The sequence below is a fragment of the Lynx canadensis genome, chromosome D1 (genome assembly GCF_007474595.2).
Source record: "Lynx canadensis isolate LIC74 chromosome D1, mLynCan4.pri.v2, whole genome shotgun sequence".
Taxonomy (NCBI): Eukaryota; Metazoa; Chordata; class Mammalia; order Carnivora; family Felidae; genus Lynx; species Lynx canadensis.
Window position 1 is genome coordinate 19,219,726 of NC_044312.2, and position 16,483 is coordinate 19,236,208.

At 42.4% G+C, this 16,483-nt stretch overlaps 1 long non-coding RNA gene across 1 annotated transcript; it reads right to left on the reverse strand.

Moving 5' to 3' along the window:
* Positions 1–2,830: 2,830 nt before the first annotated feature.
* LOC115525146 lies at positions 2,831–16,435 on the reverse strand. Its single transcript, XR_003972305.2, has 3 exons — positions 15,754–16,435; positions 14,491–14,676; positions 2,831–5,608 (listed from the first exon to the last, which is right to left on the reverse strand). It is a non-coding gene; the product is annotated as an uncharacterized LOC115525146 (long non-coding RNA).
* Between the last annotated feature and the right edge of the window lie 48 nt (positions 16,436–16,483).

Below are 16,483 nucleotides of genomic sequence, written 5' to 3' on the forward strand. Positions count from 1 at the left end.
TGAGACTGTGGTCATGGCCCCTGGGAACCTGAACTCTCTCTTTACAATTATATATAGAATGTCGTATGTTTTCCCCCCAAAAAGATGTTGCACTCTAACAAAATGAATCTATGGTGCTGACTTTTGATTAGCAGAAAGCTGTGAGTCCATGGGATTCAAATTGGTCCAACTCCAATTCTTGCTTTAAAAAATTATGGCTGTGGTGGATGCTGGTTGTCTCTTGACTTGAAGATGATGATATTTTCTGTTTCCCTGAGAGAGCTCAGCGGAGCGGAAAGAGCATGGTGTTATCAAAGAGCACGGGATCGGGTCTTACCTAAGTCATAAACTGGCTGTTTGACCCAGACAACTTAGTGACTCTTAAGTACCAGCTTATATTCTGAGGAATAAAAGGTAGAATGTAGATATGTTAGGCAGAAGACTTTACAGTTTCCCTTTTTGATTCAAATAGGCTATCAATTATCAATACCAAAAGCTCTTAATCTCTGAGCTCACTCCAAGATTATGTCCCGATAAATCAATAGTTCTCAACTTTGGTTGCACATGACAGTCACCCGGGAAGCTTTACGAAATTCCCGGTTCCCAGGCCATCCCCACACCAGTTATTTCAGAGCCTTTTGGGGGAAAGATGCTGCTATCGGTATTTTTTAAACCCCTCAGGTGGTTACAATACGCAATGTTGAGAACTCCTGCTTTGGGTACAAGGCAGGGAGAGGAACTGAAATAACGTTAATGCTTCACTCTGAGCATAGGAACGGTGTCTGTCTTGTCACTTCCTGTATCCTCAGGACCTCACAAAATGTCTCAGACATAGTAGGTGCTCAGGAAAGGATCAACATTTTTAGTGCCCTTTGGCCAATCCCTAAGAGAAAGAGGGCTTGTCAAATCTGGTATCTACTTTGATCATTTTCACTTTGGTCTTATTCACTGACTAGGAACTCAATTCTTTACTACTGGTTGCCAGTGTAAACAATGAAGGAAAGCGAAATAACGGGCAATCCCATGGCCCTGCTACAGTTCAACTATCCTTGAGATGAAAGTGAGGACCTCATCTATCACCACATCCTCCTGAGAAGTGGCCCTCCGGAATCTAAAGACGTGTCTCTTACATGAGTCCATGCAGCTAGGTGAAAATGAGTAAGATGAGATGCCTAAGAATCCAAATGTGTCATGCATTCATTCAGCAGATATTTATGAAGTACTTACATAGCGCCACGCACTAGGATAGCCCCGTCGTCAACTTCCTCGAGGATTTTATGCTAGAATTAAATCTCTATATCCTGGGCGTCTTAACATGTCATGAATTAATTTCCCTCCTATGCATATCGTATCATTTTAGTTATATATCATCCTTGGGAAAATTGGGGAAAAAACAGTCACTCAATTTTTTGCTCTGTGGTTCAGATGAATTTTAAACAAATTCAAGTTTATTTTTTTTAACGTTTATTTATTTTTGAGAAAGAGAGAGAGACAGAGACAGAGACAGAGGCGGGGGAGTGGGGTGGGGGGGAAGGGCAGAGAGAAAGGGAGACACAGAATCCGAAGCAGGCTCCAGGCTCTGAGCTGTCAGCACAGAGCCAACACGGGGCTGGAACTCACGAACTGCGAGATCATGACCTGAGCCTAGGTTGGACGCTCAACCTACTGAGCCAACCAGGCGCCCCTAAACAAATACAAGTTTAAAAAGGCTGCAAGTCTAGGCGATGAAATGACAGACAAAACCCAATACTTGTCTTTCAGAACCATACTGTCCAATAGAACTTTATCAATGATTGAACTATTGTATATGTGCTACTCAACAGGGTAGCCACTGGCCACATCTGACTATCGAGCACTTGAGATATGGCCAGTGCAACTGAGAAACCGAATTTTTAATTTTGAATTGTCTTTAATACTAGTTCATTTAAATTGATGTAGCCCACATGTGGCAAGCGGCTACCGTATCCAACTACCCAACAAGGCAGGTCTAGAATTTCACATCCAAAGGGAGGAGACTGGCACATAAATGATCATAATCTGGGTGAAGTGAGCACAGAATGCTATGAAATCTCCTACCTGAGGAAGCTCATCCTACGTCAGGGGAGTGGATGACAGGGGTGGAAATTTCCAAGAAGAAATGACCTCCAGAACGAGACCAGCAGGACAAGAGATGGATCTGGAAAGGTAGCGGAAAAAGTACTACGCAGAAGGTTTAGGTGTTTGAGAAAGCCCTGAAGGTAAAGAGAATGTTAAGAAAAGGCAAAGAGGTATGGCGAGAACCTAGAACAGTAGTGGGAGACAGTCACTCAATGAGTTCAGAGAGGAATGTTGGGGCCAGGATCTAGAACATGAAGGGCTTTAGGTATCACGCTATTCCAAGGGCAATGGGAAGGCCGTGAAAAGTTTGAAACCGTGGCGTGATGTGACCATATTTGTGGTTTAGAGAGATTTCCCTGGCGGCTGCTTGGCGGTGTGGAGGGAAAAACTGGAGGCATGCCGCCATCATCCAGGTGAAACACGAGAGCTGTCTTAACTACAGTCTGGCAGAAGATGAAGAGAAGCAGACGGACTTGGAAACGGAAGAAGGGAAAAGGTACATGTCTTTCCTGATTGATTAGCCATGACAGTTGAAAGGAGAAAAGACAAGGACCACACCTTGCTTTCTGACCTGGGTAGATGACAGGGCTGTTTATTGAAAGGCAATATGGGATTGTTAGCAACGGTCTCTAAATTTACGTTTTCCCATCGCATCAGATTAATTGCTCCTCGTGGATCCTGAAACTAGCTTTGATAAACACTAGTGAAAACAAACAAATTATGAGAGCACGCTCTTCCAAGAAATCAACACAAGTTCACAGTTGATGCAACGTTGCTTTTATTTGGGGATTCAAGGGACATACGACAAAGTCTCAGAAAATGTCAACAAAGTCACATTTTGTGCTTGGCCACTCACTTAATGAGAACTGTGTGAGATAGGGCCAATAATCATCATTTTGAAAACAGGACGGCCTGAGCCACAAGGAGGTGTAGGTCTGACAATGCCAGATTTTGAAGTGGAAATTTACAACAAATATTCAGGTGCTTCCAAATGTCTAGATGTGTGTCCTTAAGTAGAGGCAGCTTAACTGACTCCTTCGAGACAGAATTGCATTTGGGAACTGTGTCACCCAGCTGACCACTTTATTAATCATTACTAAATGCCAATTAAATGCGAAGGATCCGGTGAAAAAGAGTGAGATTTCCTCACTTCTAGCTTTTTATGGCTGAAGTATTCTTCAGTCAGTTACATGGATAAGTGAGGATTAAAATAGCAAATAACCATTGATATTTTCAAAAACATAAGGACTATTGAAACAGTCGTGCATAAATATTCATGCAGAAGCACTGACAAATACATACTGCGCATAAAATCGGGTAAGGAAATGCTCATTAGAAGACCCGATTGGTTTAGGTGAACTAAGAATTCCAAATAACTTAAGAATAGCATTGGAGACATGGTGCACATAATTTGAGCCATTACGTGTTCTTTGGGGGTGGACCATTGACAATGTCTACATCAGAAGATGTCAGTTCATAACTGGCTAGTTTTCACGTTGAGGTGGGAAGCAAAACAGGTGCAAAATGGAAACAACCTGCTAGGCGCAGTCCCCCCGATCACCCAGACAGAACACTTTCCTTGATCAAATTCAAGTTCATACTCCATGTAGGCAGGGTGGGGTAGTTCAAGAGCCTCGGAGAGGAGACTGGACAGCCTGGTTTCTGGACCTAGCTCTGCCACACTCAAATGTGTGAGCTTCCCGTAAGCCACTCACACTTTGAGGGGGTCTGTAGAAAAGCACGTGGCAACAGATGACCTTTGAGTTTCCCCCCTCCTTTATTAATCCTCAGGAATTTTAGATTTTGTGCAGAACAAGGCGAACCGTTTCCTCAACGTCTGGCAAAAAAACAAACAACACCCTAAAATGCTGAGAAGCTCTCTTCCCCAATTCTGTCAGTTTTCTCCCATGAAAAGTCTTTCGATCGTTCTAATGTCATTTAAGCAGAAAACTGAAAAATTTGAGGGGATAACTGAATGTCATAGCTATTTGTTCACCATAAAGAACTATCGGGGAATACGGAAGTGGTAACACTGCAACACTGATCACAATATTGGGACTTCATGCTTCAGATCATGAGATTTATGGTCACAATTCTGAGTGCAGACCCTGTGCGTGGCAGTTTGGCAAGTTACTTAATCTCATTAACTGTTAGCTTCCAAACAGGGATAATCGTACCTATCTTGCAGGGCTGTTCTGAGCTGTAGGCTTAAGCGAGTTCATACGTCAAATGCTTAACATACATCAAGACCTCGGTAAATACTAATTGTTATTAAGTGAAAAGAAAAATCGTAAGTTCTCATATTACCACCAATCACTCCCACTTGCTTTTGTGGAAAATAAGATGGTATTTCTAGGTGACACCCAAGGTGGGAGAGGGGACGTGTGTGTGCGAAGTCCTTACCGTATATGTCTATGTATGCTGGCATTCAATGTCAACTAGACACGTATACTCATAATTCCCAATATTCACCACATAGATTCCTTCCTCCATGGCTTTGCTCACATTGCATTCATTTAAAGCAATCTATTCTCTCTTTCCTTTCCATTCATCTAAATATTTAATACCTCCCCCCCTTTTTTAGTAAGTAGGCTCCACGCCCAATGTGGGGCTTGAACTCACAACCCTGAGATTAAGAGTCGCATGCTCTACCAACGGAGCCAACCAGGTGCCCCTAAATCTTACTATCCTTTAAGATTCATCTTGTGTTTTCCTCCTTTGGAAACTTTCTTCCCTAAACAGGCCAGGTTTGCCCAGATTATGGTGACCTCCTCTGAACTCTTTGCTTATTATCTCTTGAGTTTTACTGTGGTCTTAACATCAATGCACCTGATTGGTTACTATCTTTTCAAAAGTTTGTGTTTCTCGGTCTCATTAAATTTAAACTCTTTAGAGGCAGGGATCATGTCTCAGCGAACCTATTTTGCTGGATTAAAAGAATGGTTGACTGGTCTGTGTCAGGTGGGATAATGTCCACTATGTTATCCTTCGGATTGCCTCTGACTACTTTGGTATTTCAAAAGTACTTTATGTTCCTTCGGGTCACTCTTAAGATCAAACGGTGTGTGGCTAAAAATCGATGTTCTTATAGCACTAATTTTGTTCCTTACCCCATGAACACCTGTGTGCAATTTTCTGTTGTAAAAACATCAATGCCTTCACGAGCATACTCATCGCGGGAAAATATTTTAGAAATGAATGTCACACTGAATTTAAATACAAACAGAGGAATACACACGAGGAAGGGAAAGTCCTTGGCTCTTTAGAAATCTAGATGTCACTGTTAAATTTTGTCTGGTTCTTGAAAACATGGTCTCCTGTTCTGAGAGTTCTATTGCCTGCAACTGCGCCATTTGGGGTGTGCTGCTTAGCAGGGAAGGTGTCTTCAGGTGATCTCTTTCTTTGTTTCAACTCCATTGTTGGCTTGAGCGTCCATCAGTGCAGCTGTGTCTCTGAAGTTTTTGTCCTTTCCCTGGGGAGACCTTCCTGAGGAGGGGGGCTATAGGACCAGCTGAAAGGAACATCGACACAACTAAAAAAATAACAGAACATGTCACAGAAAGTTATCACATTGACTCTTCGATAAAAATAAGTAAACGTAACGATACTTTGGGGGCCGTGCTATTTCTAACTCCACGTGAAATGCTGCATCACCAGAAAGACGTAGCACTTTCTCGCTCTTCACGTCGCTCAAGGACCAGTCAAGCAACAGCATTGCTTGAGCGTGTGAGCACCCCACGCTAATCACTCTGGGAGAAAAAGCTCCGTCAGAAAAGCTTCAGGGTTATCCAACAGGCAACTTACTGAAATAGGACACGTAGGAAAACAACAAAAGAACACAGGACATTAAGGACAAATTCAAATAAATCTAAAGACCAAAGGCAAAATAAAATAATTGTGGATACAGAAGTGCTTAGCAACGCAGGGGTGAATGAAGTCACTGAAATTGTTAGGAGTTAATGTCAGTTTCTTGTGTTTGTATTTCTAGTGCCTGGCTCAGAGCACGACATACGGTGCCCACTGAAAGAAAGGAGGAAAGGAAGAACAAAAGGGAGGGAGGAAGGGAGAGACTGAAGAAGGAAGGGAGGGAGGGAGGGAGGAAGGAAGGAAGGAAGGGAAGGAGGAAGGAAGGGAGGGAGGGAGGAAGAAAAGAAGGAAGGAAGGAAGGAGGGGAGGAAGGAAAGGAGAGAGAGAGAAAAAGGGTGGAGGGAGGGAGAGAAAGAAAGAAAGAAAGAAAGAAAGAAAGAAAGAAAGAAGAGAAGAGAAAGGTTGCTGAAAGGTAACAGTGATGGAGAGCAGAGTGTGCGGGGAGGAATAGCAGTGTGCGAGCTCATTCAAAGACCGGGAAGCCAGAAAGAGCAGGCTTGCTTAATTCAAGGAGAGATTATACATTCAGAGTGGCTTTAGAAAATAGGGCAGGGCAATTTTCAGGAGGTCCTGAACATGTTAAGATTTAATTTGGGAAACGTGGCGTGTTAGTGTGACTTTGTGGGTTTTGAAGGGAATATTAACATGATTCAGATAAATCGAATGGAAAGGGAAATGTGAAACTCAAAGCCGTCAACCCAATGGGGTAAAACAAAACCATGCTGCAAGAAATTAAATGAAGGCAGAAGGACCAAAGACTATGGTCTTAAAATAGAAAGACAGGTGCTTGTCTGGGTTTCTTCTGTGTTAATGCTGAAGGACATGGGCTTAGAAGTCAGATCAAGAATTTCCTTCTCCCACTGTGTAGCTTTTTTCATTCTTCAGCTGTTCCTCTTTTTTGTCTCTGCCCTTCCTGAAAATGAACTTCAGACTTTACTGTTTTAGCAGCAAGGCAAAAGATGTTAGTAAATAAAGTACCTGGAGGTGGAATCAAATATAACTTTAAAGGACAACTGTTGGTAAAAACAGACTCCGGATTCCAGGGTCCTGGAATGGTTCTTCTATTTCTATACTCTAGAGCAACTTCAAAAATCCTTAAGGCTGCAAAAACATTTAGAGACCAACTCATCCAACCCACTCATTTTGCAGATAAGGATATTCGGGAAGAGCTGTATTCGTGTTTCTCTTATTCTGCAAAAGTTATTATGAATGAAATATACTTTGCAGGTGGATTTTGATGTAACGAAAGCCCTTACTGTCAGCCTTTTCATTATGCCAGCACAATGAAGGTGCATAATGAGTTAGGCACGGCAAAAGAGATACACTAACACGTATCACTGATATACTGCCACATATCTGCCCTAAACACTTTGGATATGTTGACGATGGGTCTCTAGATAGCAGGTACGATATTTTTTTCCCCCTAAAACCTGAAATATAACCCTGTATGACATATTGTTAACAGGTATTTTTCTGTGCTGAGCAAGCATGCAGCAACTGATCCTGGAAGAGTAATTAAAAATGTATCTTACAGAGGTCTGTATTTTAGAACTCAGTGTTTTGTGAACATCGTTGGGGACGGGGGTCGCAAAGCCCCTGACACACGTGTGCAGGACTCACTTGTGAATACATTAAAATGCTATTAGAGTCAAGAAGGACGCTTGGCACAGTTTTGGGGGTAGCTAATAAGGGCAAGTCCTTGTATACGTGAGCAAACGAGAAGTAAAACAACGCATCGCTTTGGTGTTGCATAGATATGGCCCATGCAGAGTGCCTCCTTCATGATATGGGCCCCATTATTAAAATGACTGTTGAGGAAGAAATGGTATAAAAATATGAGCCACCGTATTTTGGTGTCCAGTATGAGTCAAATGTTTAACAAATCAGCCTTCTTTGGGGCCTCTGCCTACTTAATTGGAATGAGTAATCTCTTGTATCATCTCAACATGAGCCTCCCTCGGACTCCTTTTTGTCTCCCGAACATATAAGCATAAATCGGGACGTTTGCGTAGCCTCGCTCAGGGTCCCTCCGTGATCTGATGGTAATGATTCTCCAAATTTGCATCAAGAGCACCTTCACCTACGGAGCATAGAGCAAGTGCCTCGCACCAGGCTGACCAAACTCACTGTTGCACTGTCTGGCTTTTTCCTTAATGGCTAGATCTTCGGGGGTCAGCTCCTTGGTGGGGAGGGGGTCTTCAGTCCAACGGAAGACCACGTCGAGACACCAAAAGGGAAGTTGAGGTTAGTGCATAAATGACCGAAGGCAGAGTTTTAGTTATTCATCGTGTGCCATGCAAAATGGAGGAAAAATGGAAAAGAAGTTATTATCGTTATGATTTTGGTTACTCTGATTAAATCAACAAATTATTATCTCTGCCTAAAGCCATTTCCCTGGCATTTTATCTCATCCCAGTAAAGGAAATGGATTTCCTACGAGTAAGATTTACCATTCTAATATTCTCCATTCACTTCACAAATTGTCCCCAGTCTGGATGAAGAGTAAATCAGTAAAGAGTAGCAAATATTTTACAACTAGTCCCAATGTCCACAATGATAACCCTCTTAGAGACCATTACTTTCCAACATCAAGGTCACACACATCCATTCATTCTTGCATGGGAACACAGACCGTGGAGCCCTTTTTCTCTTAGATCAATTAGCGAGGAATTTTTTTTAAAGCTGATTTTAAGAACATTCTAGTCAGGAGCCATTTCAAATGATGAGCAATACCCAAGGTGGGGGGGGGAGGCGGGAATCTCAAGTAGGCAACATGTAAAGCCACACACAACTATATGCACATTAGTATAATTACACATTGCAAATTATATCGGATGTATCTAATATCTAATTTTTTGAAAGCTGACTCCACTTGAGATTTCAATAACAGCATCAACATCTTGCAGGTGGCTCCTTCTCCATAGTATCCAGAGAGAATTATTCCTCTAATGTGCTTACAACCCTCAAGTAAAAGCTGAAGCTCTCCCTGAAAGGACCAATGAACAATGAAACTGGGAATATTACCTTGATAGATTAGGCAAGGGAGGGGGGAGATTCCACCAAATATAATATTCAGCATGGTTATTTATCCTCTGCCTTCTGTGCATAGGATCCTTATTTGCTTCCAGCAAGAAGAAACAAACTTAAACACAATCCTCATTACAAAACGTGGGGGAGGCTTCCCATGTAGAGTCTGAGGCAATGATATAAAAAGCTAAGGGGCTGACGATTTTTTAGAACACCTGATAAAAGAGAAATACGCAACTGAATGGCGGATTATATCTTTGATTGAAAACAGAGGGCCCTCCGTTAAATTCCGCTCTTATAGAACATACGATTAATGTGTCCGAAAAAGGAGGCCAGATCAAAGCTCCATTTTGAGGAACAGGCTTTTGTCCTCATCTTTCTGTATGAATCAATCAATTATCAAATAACCAAATATATATTTGTGATCTTGGAGAGTGGAGCGTATTATTCAAGTTGATTGGATCCATTTTCTTGATTCCTCCTTGAAGATCTTTCTGCTAATTAGTCAGGGTTACTATTGAATTATTTAATTATCTGCACTTCTGTGCAATGAAATATGTTGTCATATCACATACTTTATCATGCTACTGCTGTTCACACTTAATGATGCCTCTATAGTTACCAGTTTCCTTTGTTCTACTCAGTAAGTGGTTTTAGAAAGGGGGTGGGCCGGGAAGGAGGAGCCTGGGGTTTGTAAAATAAAATCATACATTCCTGGTGCCCATGCAAAACTTTATGCATTTACATGAATCTCTTTTTAGAAATTAAGTTGCAATTCCATTTGGAATAAGTTAAAAGGCACATGTCGGCGACTTCAAATGCAGCCAGGATGGTATTACTATACCTTGGACCTCTCCCCACTGCATTTCCACTGCAGTGCAATGGTAAAACGATTTAATCTTTTTTTTTTTTTAATCAGCAAGGAATGTCTTTAACAAGGAAGAAGTAAATTATGATAATTACTCTGAATGGTCGGATCCTTGAGCATTACTAATTAGCATTTATTGCCTGGATTATAGAACAATACATGTGAAACCGAACTGCGACTGCTCTTTTGCGTTGAAGAACTGAAAAAGGCAATGGAGCAAAAAAGGCAGCATCATCAGGACTGTCGTCTGGTAGTTTCCATCCCCTTGATAAGTGGGCAAAATCCCCCACTTTTGAAAGACGCCAACGCGGCCCTCCATATTTACGGCCCATTCATTTTTTTGTGTTGGGCACATCTTTCCATAGGATATCGTAGTCATGAGAGGCTGATGAGAGGAGAAACATTTTGGCCGTGATGTCATTTGGGGACAGTTTTATCCATTGTGAGAGTTTAACAATCAAGAGCATAAAACTCGCCGTTTCAGAAAATATACATTTTGCTGCAGACATTCCGACTTAAAAAGGAAACAAAGAACTCAGCTCTTAGTAAATAGAATTTTACATCCACCTCCCCACTTTCTCCTAGGAGGACTACAGTTGCAAAGAATTGAGAAGAGGAAATTGGCATGTAGTGCAAAAGCCTTTTCTCCACCCCCCCCCGCCCCAACGCATCACGAATTTGTAACAAAATAGATTCTGAAATTAGAAATACATGAGATCTTAATCAACGGAGCAACATCGGTCGTGGAAATAAATGCCACTCAAATAATCTGGCAACTGAAATTCCCCAATAACCCAGTAGGTAGAAGAGAAAGGGAGGAAAATTAACCATCCCTCACCCCCCCTCCCCACCCTGCAGCATCGTGGGTTCCTCCACACCCCAGTACGGGGAATGAAGAGGAAAGGACGTGGTAAAATATAAAGCCAGTACTAAATACGGTCGCTACTCTTCCCAATACCTTCCATGGATTCCCTCCCCTGATCCCTTTTAGTTTCAAAGAATAAGTTTGACTAAATCTGTGAGGAGATTAAACAGGCTGGTGATAAAAATTAATTCTGCTGAATGAGCAAATGCGTTTGGATGGCAGAGATGCAAATAAGATAATACTTTTCTTTTCCTTTGACGTACCAAGCGGATTAGTTCAGAATGTTAAATTTGATTTTATTAGAATATATTAGCAGTGTTTTAATTAATACCAATCAAACATTTTCTTTCCCTGGGGCTTGATGTGTTCCTAACGCTTTCTAAATCATCTGGTATTTATCCATCAACCCCCCCCCCCCAACCACCAAATTACCAAAGCCTTTTGTTACATTCTTCATCATTTTACTGTATTCAACAGAAAACTATGAGCTGTTTACCTAAAGGTGTCTTGCCCATAAAATTAGTTCCCAGGTGCAGGATTTAAAATGAGTCCTGGTCGTTAGTACAGTTGATTTTTCTTTTTTTTTTAAAGGTAGAATTAGAGACTCAAAAATAAACATCTTGTGTGTTTTTCTTTTGGGGAAAAATGTTGCAAAAGGAGTTTTGGCTGGTTCGTATTACTTGGCCTTCTTCTCAGTAGAGCTTCCTAAAGCTGTTAAATTTCCAACTGCCTTGGTGTAGAGCTGGCATTTCTTTGGAAACAGAGGCAAAAAAAAAAAAAAAAAAGGAATAAAAAAAGGAGGAGGGGGAGAATCTAGTTAAAAATATGGTGAACCAGGATGCCCTGTGAACTGAATTGTAACTGTGTGTTCCAACGAGGTGTTGCATTGCATTTCACTCATTATCCGCTCCTTTTCTCTCAAGCTTCCTGTCCTTCTGTGTCCGAAAGCTCCACTTCACGTCTTTTTCTTTTCTTCCTGCAACGCAAACCGCCCCCCCCCCAATTCCCCGCCTTATTTTTTTTTTTTTTTTTATCTGCCAAGCTGGATTTGCACTTTTAAAGATCGGTATCAATAATGCCCGGCTTGTTTCGGTTGCACTCCCCCTTTAAAAGACAGCTCTCTCTAATTGATGCGTCTGGGCTAGTCTAGACTGGTAGTGATTGAACCAACCACCAATTATGTTATTCATTTCACTGAACTTCGCTGATGGGCTCGGTGAGGAAGAAGGGGTGTTGAGAAACCTGCCCTTACACTCGAGCAGTCCCCTGCTGAAATTCAAAGTCCTGTGCGTCGTTGTGCATTGCTAAATGCCCGTGTGATCAGTTGTGATGGCAACCTCAGGGCATGAGCAATCCACTTGAAAACATGTTAAAAAAAAAAAAAAAAAACCAAAACCAAAAGAGAGCCTTGGAATACAAACTGTATCACTTGTATTAAATTACTATCCTGTTCCCATTTAAAATCATAGAAGAATGATATCCAGCATGTTTTTATTGGCCCATGAGTCTATCTTTATAGAACTGACTGCAGATAGATTTTGACTTAGTAAAGCACCAAATGTTTTGCAAATATTTGATATGCATCATGTGGTAATATAGATCCATAAGTTAAATAGATCCCTTTCCATAATTTCCAAATACCTATGCATACACACCAGCTTACGATGGGGAAAAAATCATTAATCCATTGTGGAGAAACCGAAGGTGACTTGAAAATCAAATAACTCTTTTCTCCGAAGCCCATTCAGGCTCCCCAAGGCTGGAAAGTAATATTTAAATAGTACAACTGCACGAGAGGTCGCAACAAAAGACGTAGTGCAATTGTTGCACGCTTCATTTTCTCGATTCAGTTTTCTGATACAAAATGGTTTCTTGACTACGGTTTGGAGTCAATGACTGAAATTGCAATAAACACTCAAAAAAAAAAAAAAAACACCCATACACACACACACACACACACACACACACAGGAAAAGAACAGTTTCCTTAACCTTCGACTACACGTATAAAATGAGATTACAGCCAATACAAAGTCTTTAAAAGAAGAAAGCATTAGAAGTCAGGGGTGATTTAGGTATTTCCCAAAAATACGAGACAAGTGTTGGCCCACGAATACCAAAACTGTCTAAATAAAATTGTATATGGGAGTTCTTCACAACAAAGAAAAGGTAAGTTAATGTTTCTCTTCTTCAACTAGGAGATAGATCTAAATCACTAAAATTATTCTGTCACAGAAAGTTCCGTTTTTCTGAAAACTGCAGACGAGGTAATGCTAACAAATTACCTTAAGATTATTTTAAAGGTACAGTTTGGTGTTATAAGTAACTTTGTTGGATTACATTTAAATCCTGATAAATTTCTCCACCCCTTGATTACTCCTAAAAGATACAATAATTGCATATTGTGTGCATGCTGCTATTTCTTTGCTTTCATATATTCAGAAAATATATTTCCAACGCCTATTACCCTTGAACTCACAGCGTGTAACATTTTAAAACGGACGCCAAGCACGCAGGCTCTGTCTCTCTTATTTTTAAAATCTCGCAAAGTACCACAGATGTAATCTTCATGAACACCATCAATTTCATCCTCCCTGTAGCGTAGCAAGAGTCGAATTTTTAGCCTACTACTATTTTAGCCCAAACTCCTGGTTTGCCCCCATCTGCGTCTGTGTGCTCACTGTCCGGCCGTATATGTGATACATGTGTGTGAGGACTGAGTGTGTAACATGTCCACATGCCTGTTTTAATTGGACATGATTTTCAGATTAACTGTTGAGTTTCAAAGTTGGAGGCACGGGGCATGCTGGGACTTCAGCTGCTATGTTCTGAGGTCAAGCACCAGGTACTGAGCTGTTCTTGTTACGCTCGGATAGTACTGCGTGTTGCTCTCAAGAAACAGACCACGGTAGATGAGTTCCCCAAGCCTTGGGCATCAGTGATACACATTCGTACGCACAGCAGCCAACACGCTCCTCTAACAGAATGTATACCTCCTTCGCCAGAAATCCAGGAGAGCGGCCACTTTCTGCTCACCTGATCCCATCTAACAATGAAAACCTCTGAGCCGTGCTCCGTCAGTTCAGACAAACTTTCTTTTCTTTTGTTTTTGCTTTAAAGAAAGAAGTTCCACCCAATTTCCAGGATGCACAAGCACGACTCACAGCTCCCAAGAGCCTAACCCGTGGATTTAAACGGTAAACATCACAAGTTAGGGTCTCAGGGATTGAGAGGAGCGCAGGAAAATTGTTCTTTCTTGAGACAAAGCAAGGCAAAGCAAGAACCACAGCCAGGTTCTGTTCCAGGTTCATGACCAAAAAGGCCACAAACAGGTGGCAGGGTATTCCCTCACTCTCGAAGCTTCCTCAGGTCACAAAATTCAGAGCCCACGTAAATACGATACATTCATATGCACACACGCACTCTCTGTGGACACATATACGTACCTGAACATACGATCGCGAGCATATCAGAGAAAAAAAAAAACAAAACAAAAAACTCTTTGACGCTTTGGGCAATCCAGTTTTACAAGGAAAATCATATGCATAGACCCAGGAACGCCCCTGTCTTCAAAACCAAGGTCTAAAAGAAGGATCAAATGTCCTTTTGGAGCTTTTAACTTACAACTAGCACAAATGACGGTAAAGAAAATAGGAGGCATCTCACTCCCCCTGGGCAAGCATGCCGCATGCAAAATCATAGAAAATCAGGTTTTCGGAGGGAGAAGACCCAAGGCACAGGGCTTGGAGGCCGTGGAAGTACAAATACGAATAGCGTTTTAAACTCACCCATCGGAAGCGGAGCAGGGCTGCAGCCCTCGTGCAACACCATTCCGAGCAAGGGGGGGAAATGGGAGCTCGCAGTGCGCTAGCCTGGGCGAGGTGTTTCAACAGAGGACCGACATCGGGGCGGGGAGGGAGGCGGGGGCAGGAAGCGATACACCAAATCTCGAGACTGTAACTCTGTAGCTCATGCTTTGACGAGGGAGAAAAAAAAGGCAATTTGGTGCAAGTGGAGGGAGGGACTGGGACTGATCAAATTTTGAAAATATTCAGTGAAAAAAAACGTTTTTAATTCCCTCTCTCTCTCTCTCTCTTTTTTTTTTTTTTTTTTTTTTTTTAAGAACGAGAAACCTCCCAAGAGCTGCTTTTAAAAAATTCCTTGCTTCTTTCTTTAGCGTGCACTTTGCCAGTCCTGCAAACGGGGGCCTCGTCTTCATCAGCTGCTTGGCTGAGGCCAAGGCCAAATCACCCAGAGCCAGCACCAGGCTGTCATTTGGGAGGCGAGGTGGGGAAGGGGTGGGTGCAGGCTGGGGAGATCCGTCTCCCCCGCCCCACTCCCACCGCCGCCGAACCTTTGGAGCCTCTTGCCAATATTTCAGAGGAATCAGAAGCATAATTGCCTTCTCTTGTCGCAGAAGCTACCGGTTCTGTACCTGAGAGATAGTCGCTTGTTCCCATCTGCCTAGAAGCTGAGTTTTCCCCAAGCCAGGGGTTCTTGTGCCGCCTCCAAAACCGAAAGGAAAGGGAGGGGAAGTGGGTGGAAAGACTCTTAAAATTTTTCTTCCTCCTTGTGTTTCTCCTTCTCTCTTTCTTTCTTTCTTTTCTTTTCTTTCTTTCTTTCTTTCTTTCTTTCTTTCTTTCTTTCTTTCTTTCTTTCTTTCTTTCTCTTTCTTTCTCTTTCTTTTCTCTCCTTCCTCCCTTCCTTCCTCCCTCCCTCCCTTCCTTCCTTCCTTCCTCTTTTTTTTTTCCTTTATTCCAGCCTAAGCAAGGTAGATGGCTGGCTAGTCAAAGAGAATGACAAAGCAGCCCCCTCCAAGGAAGACACTGGAGGGGCCCCGGGCACTTAGTAAAAATGCTAAATATTTGGTAGATGTTTCCATATGCAACTAGAAACCGTTAAAACTCCAGGCTCTCCCCTCTTCTCCCCCACTCTTCCAAAATAGAATCGTAACAGCAAGACAGCTAAATGATGCCTCTTTTCCCTCTGTACAGGGTCTACTCAGCATCCCCCACCCCCCCATCTCCAAGACAACTTTTTTTTTTTCTCACCTCTGTAGGTTCTTCTCAGGCACAATCCTCCGTTCAGTTCAGGGTCTCTCCTTTCTCTCTCACTTTCCTTTTCCTCTCAGAAAGGCTAGTCCGTCATCAACCTACCTTGCTTCTCTCTCCCTGTCTCAACCTCTCTCTCCCTTTTTCTTTTACTATTAAAAATAATAATAATAATGGCCTTTTCGACATAGCAGCGTGAAGTGGCCGCCTTTGAGAAAGCACATTTAATCTTTGCTGGCTCCCCTAGGCTTCAGTGAAGAAGGAGAAGGCAAGAAAAAAAGGGAGAGAGAGAGAGAAAAAAAGATTGTAAGGGAGGCTGCTGACGGACAGCAAGCATCAGGCACAAATCAGCGACAAGTTGAATTTTCCTAGACCACACTGCCCCCTTTCTTCTCAGCTCTCTCCCTGGGCTCCTGGAAAGCCCGAGTGTCTGGTTACAGAGGCTCCTTTTGCCAACCATGGTGCAGATTCCTTGCATGCCTGCTTAAATCTCTGGCAGAATAAGGAATCAATATCCCCCCTCTAATCACCGTTAGCTCTATCTACGGCTTCCCTCCTTTTCTGAGAATCCACTTGGCTTTCCCCGCCGCTCCCCCGCCCTGCCAGGCTCCTACATACAAAGCTTGCGGTCCTGTCATTTCTCACTTCCTTCCATATCTTGGAGACAAGCCTCCCTTCTAATATCCTCTCGCGCTCGCTCTCTCTCTCCGTTGTAGTGTCTCATCCCTGA